Source organism: Pinus tabuliformis, chromosome 1_1 (genome assembly GCF_031772625.1).
Source record: "Pinus tabuliformis cultivar Carrire ecotype Pingquan chromosome 1_1, CPIR1, whole genome shotgun sequence".
NCBI lineage: Eukaryota > Viridiplantae > Streptophyta > Pinopsida > Pinales > Pinaceae > Pinus > Pinus tabuliformis.
In genome coordinates, this window is record NC_142297.1 from 618,351,792 (window position 1) to 618,357,535 (window position 5,744).

Here is a 5,744-nt window from a genome sequence, read left to right on the forward strand (position 1 = left end):
TGATTTGTAGAATCTGATACTAGCAGAATAACAAAAGCAAGTAGGGAGTACTGAACTTGATATGAAAATCATAGGTAGAACAACGATGAATTCTATTTGTTACTGACTTGGTTCTAGAATTCCAACATACTTTAACAACAAGGTAAACAATGCAGCCAATTATATCATCACTTCATCAACATTAGTAAATATAAACCCTTCAGTTCAAGTAGAGACAAATTCAATTAATAAACAAAACCCAGAATTTGTTTGAAGTTTTGTTTTGTTTCACTATTGAGAAGATATTAATTTCAATTAATATATGATCTACTCCATGAGAACTAACAAAATGGATCCCTTTTATAGCAACAAGGTGACCATCAATAACATATCTAGTCCCACAGGCACTATATCCACACATTTTTTTTAGCAGCAAAGCTTTTAGTGGCCTTCTCCAATATCTTATAAGAGAATAGATCAAGCTTGAATTATTTAGAGTGCATAGGTAGAACTTAGAATTCTTTCAAGTTGGCTTCCATCCCTGGACTATCTAATTCAAAATCTATTATGCTTCCTGTGTAAAGCAAGTGCAATAAGACTTGCTGCCACAAGTGTTGCCGAAGTCACAAACCCAGCTGCAAGGACTATTCTCTTTGTTGCATTGTGATCTCTTTTATAGTCCTTATCATATGCCTTCTCACCATGCCTTTTGCATACTCTTATGTATCTAGTGCCTTGACGAAACCCATCTCCTTGATAGCCATCTTTAGAAGCACACCTCACATTTTTAGTTACATCTACCACATGTTGATAGACCACATTGGGGTCATAGTGAACATCATCAAAAAGTGCCCATAACACCCAACTCCCACTTTAGCCCACACTTTGCATCCAAATGGGTCAATGTGGGAGTGAGTATCCAACTAATGAAACTTTGGCACTGCAACTAGGAGAAGTGAGAAAATTCATCATCTCCATGGTGCCATATTGTTGCATTCAAAAGGGGATAGAAAAATTTCCTATCAAACATGCACTGCTCATTGTAGTGCTGCATGGAAGGAATATTGCACTTCAGTAGACAACCTGTAGTGTTCTTGCAATCAGACAACTAGAGAAAGTTGCTGACAGAATTTGCATAATTCTTCATGCCTTTGACACTGAAGCCCTTGAGGTTTTTAGGATAGGAATATTAGAGAGGATTGATGATGATCCCATCTAATGAGAAACTGAGGACATTATAGTAAAGCTTGTTCTCTTAAATCCTTGCAATATTGTTATAGCATTGCAATTTGAATCCATCTAGCTAACAATGCCTTGAATTAATATAGAAAGGATATGGAATTGAGGCATTCCCACAGATTTCACTACTTTTGCTTGTGCCTTGGGCTATGTTATAAAACACTATAATCAAGAAGACCTGAGGTAGCCATGAACCCAAAAATTCAAGAATAACAAGATAGGAAAGGCTAATACTCATTTGTCTTGAAAGTTACCACATCATTTTAAGGCATGCTAAGACAATATATACTTCCCAGAATGACAAAAAAAAATACCCATGTATGTTTTGTGTATCCCCCTAGTTTTGAAGCCTGCTATGGCAAGATTTTTCACCTGATACGATGGTAGTGTTCATCCTATGTTCATTACCTACTCTAAACATCTCCTTTCAGCTTCACTACTTCAATCGACCCAAAAGTAGGACAATCATGGCTCAAAATATATATGCATTCAATTTCTTTGTTCATACCATATAGATATATATATATATATATATATATATATATATATATTTGGTTCTCTACAAGACAAGAGGTTGAGTAATTTCTTAGACACTGTAGTAGCCTGTCTTTCATTGTGTGCTTGATTAGTTCTTCATTATATGTCCACAACCACTGAGTATATGTCATGTATATTTACTCATATTACATATACATATATATCCAAATACCAAAAATGACATTTTGGACATGTGGGTTCAAACCTCTTGGATTTGGGTCATGAAGACATGATTAATGCTTCATTGTCGAATCCCAACAACTACTGTGTATACATTTTAGTCTACACTGTACACATTAGGTATATCACCAAATCCTAGAAATGAAATATTTTTGCATGCAGGCCAAGAGTCGTGTTTTTCAGTCACCCATTCATAATATGAAATACTAGGAAACCACCACTCTGATAATATGTTTGTTTGCACTAGAACCAGGAAGTAGTTGCACCAAGTCAAATTGATTTCAAGTCCATATCTCTACAATTAGTGTAATAAAACATTTATTTTGCATATATTTTTACCAATATGCAAAATATTGCAACACTTTGACAATAGCCATGAACCATTCCAATAGAAAAATACAATATAGACCCAAGGAGGGGGTCTTCATTTTTGTTAAAATATAGATATTACCAATTGATCTGGATTTAAACAGGAACACAACAAATTATAGAGATAACCATAAACACAGAGATGCAACGGAAATAATACTTCATTTCATTAATGTAAAATACTGAAATATGCTTACAAATAGAAATGGAAATAAACCAGCTAGGATGATGGTAGCTTATCTCTGAGAAGAGATGTGGTGGCTACATGCCTATGAACTGTGTTACAATGAGGCTCGAAGGCCTATTTATTGTTGAGAAACAATGGAAAACCCTAAACATCCAAAAACCTAACCCTAGGAGATGAAGTGCCAAACAATGGGCCCCATTTGGGTAAATTGGTACATCAACTTCTTGGGGTCGTAACTTTGGCATACGATCTTCGTTTGACATGCACAATAGCTCGTTAGAAAGATCTATCCGAGGATTATAAATTTTGGAAGAGCAACGTTACTTATGTTTCTCCTAGTTTTCCCAAAAAATGTCGTTTAGGGCTTCAAAACGGCTCCAAAAGTTCAGGACCTGAAAAACTGCTAAAAATAGTAAATTGTGCTACAATTACGGAAACTAAAAAACTAAAAGAGATAGTTGTGGGAGTCCAAGTGGGATAGGTGGGTGGCCACCAACATCCACCTGGATCATTCCTCCTCCCATAGGAAGCAATGGTCCCCATTGCGTTGATTTCCTCCCTGAGATGAGGAAGCTTCTACTAAGCTCGGTCCCTGGTGAGTTGTTCTGCAACCTCTGATGTGTCCAGTAATGGTGGGAAGCATGGTCGAGGGCATTCCATATTGAACTCTCAGTGGAAGCGAAGGAATGGAGGAATTTTGTGCTCCAAAGCATTGTTTCCAATAGCCTTGGTAATGCTCTAAGGACCATGTTGGAGAGGTCTGAGCTTTTGATGGGCTCTTGTAAGGCATTCTTTCTGCAGATGTAACCAAACTCTATCGCCCACCTAAAACTTGTGTGGTACCCCTATGGGTGAGGAGAAGTTGTTCCTGTGTTCTGTCATGACCGTATACCTTTTCTACTGCTGTTGCGTGGAGGAACCCTTTGCGTGGGTCATGGATGTGGCAGTGATCTTCCCCTTACTTTGGGAGTGAACCAAATAGAAAATGAATTTCTTAGTCTAGGAGATGAGCTTGTTGCCTTTCTTAGCAGTGATCAAAGAAGTGGCGGTAGATGGGGCTACCTCCGGTATCCTGTATAATGAATTATTCAAAGAAATAATAACAACGCGAAGCCTTGACTCATACATAGCATGTCGCCTCCACAAGTATGGCTAGCCTAATAATACATCACAAACATCCAGAGGTGCAACATCACACAATACCTCGTCTATGAAGGGCTTGATGTTGTAGGGAAGGTAGCACTGCTGGTGGACTCAAAGATCTCTTCCTTAGTGAAGCCACCCAATATTGTATGGCTACATGTGTGGTGTAGTTGGTAGGCCCAACTACTTTGCGACCTCTGCTAAAATGAGGTTCTTTTGGCTGCTACGGTTGACAATGAATTGGAGTGGCAAACCCTTCACGCACATCTATGAGTGGAAAAGACACTCCCCCTCCTCTAGATCTTCGGGCTCATTCTTCTAGATCTTGGCGGTGGCAATAGTGGCACTGGGCTCCATGTTAATGATCTGCTTCCCTTTGCCATTCCCCTTGCTGGGTTCTAACTCAGGGTCAAAACAGGCATTTGATTCTGAAGCCTTCAATTTGGCCGCCAACGACTGCTTGGTCTGACACTCACTTGTGTTGTGAGTGGGGCTCTTATGGAACTCACACCACTTTCCTGTGTCCTTCGACTTCATGGTGTTGTTCTTTTCTTGTGGCTTCGATGGGTTGTCTTGGGTCACCCCGCCTGGGCTTTGTCCTTTGGTCTTCGGATTCGTAGATCCAAAGTCTCGCTTCTTCTGTTTAAACTTCTGCTCGTCATTCCGAGCAAGGAGATGTTCAAGAACTCCATCTCTTCATGGATGTACCTATGTAGGCAGTCGCGATATTTGAGTACCAAATGCAGCTCAGAATCCTTAATACCCAACTATGTGTGAAGGGCATGAAAAATTTTTGTGAACTCCGACACATCTTGGTCCCTTCCCTGCCGTAGCGTGGTCCACTTTAGGTATTTGTCCTCATAGCTTTTGACAGGTAGTACTACTCCTTGATGGCATCCCGGAATGAATTCCAAGTGGGTGCAACTGAAAATAGTGAGCCCATACTTTCATCCTTCTGCTCGCAGTAGGTTTCCCACTAGTCCTTGACGTGGGGGGCTACTTTGAGAAGAGCAAAAATAATCTTTTCCTGGTTGGAAAAATCATGAATAGAAAAATACCCATCTAGCAGATTTAAAAATTTATCTACGAGATCTGTGTCTATTTGACCCTCGAAGATGAGGATTTCAAAATTAATTTGTACCTTAAAGGGTGTGGAATTTCCAAAGTAGCTGTTGGAAGCCGATGCGTCACCTCTAGGTTGTTGCTGAAGGATTTGGGCAAAGTTGTCCATCATCATGTTCCTTTGCCGCTCGAGGTCTTCTTCGAGCAATATTTTGATAGGATCTCCTACCCCCTCGTCTTTCTTTTCATCCACCATGGGAGGTCGTCAGGATTTTCAAGGCTGATCTTGCAAAGGTTCAACCAGATCAAGCCCTAGCTCCTGATATCCCGACCTCGTTGGGGACATGAAAAGAAAAAGCAGACTGCTTAGATACCACTGATCCGGATTTAAACAGGAATGCAACAAATTACAAAGATAACCATAAACACAGAGATGCAGTGGAAATAATACTTCATTTCATTAATGTAAAATACTAAAATATGCTTACAAACAGAAATGGAAATAAACCAGCTAGGGCAATGGTAGCTTATCTCTGAGAAGAGATGTGGTGGCTACATGCCTCTGAACTGTGTTACAATGAGGCTCGAAGGCCTATTTATTTTTTAGAAACAATGTAAAACCCTAAACATACAAAAACCTAACCCTAGGAGATGAAGCACCAAACGGTGGGCCTCGTTTGGGTAAATTGGTACATCAACTTCCCGGGGTCGTAACTTTGGCATACGATCTCTGTTTGACATGCACAATAGCTTGTTAGAAAGATCTATCTGAGGAATATAACTTTGGGAAGAGAAACATGGGCCTACAACCCATGTTGCTCCTGGTTTTCCCAAAAAAAGTCGTTTAGGGCCTCAAAACGGCTCCAGAAGTTCAGGACTCGAAAAACTGCTAAAAATAGTAAATTGTGCTATAATTACGGAAACTGAAAAATTGAAAGAGACAGTTGTGGGGTTCCAAGTGGGATAGGTGGGTAGCCACCAACATCCACCTGGATCACCAACTTGGTGAAATTTTTCTTTGAAAAAGCTAGAAGAGACTGTAATGATT

At 39.7% G+C, this 5,744-nt stretch overlaps 1 pseudogene; it reads right to left on the reverse strand.

Annotated features, from left to right (window-relative positions):
- Positions 1–534: 534 nt before the first annotated feature.
- On the reverse strand, positions 535–1,456 carry LOC149214830 (probably inactive receptor-like protein kinase At2g46850; annotated as a pseudogene).
- Positions 1,457–5,744: the final 4,288 nt, after the last annotated feature.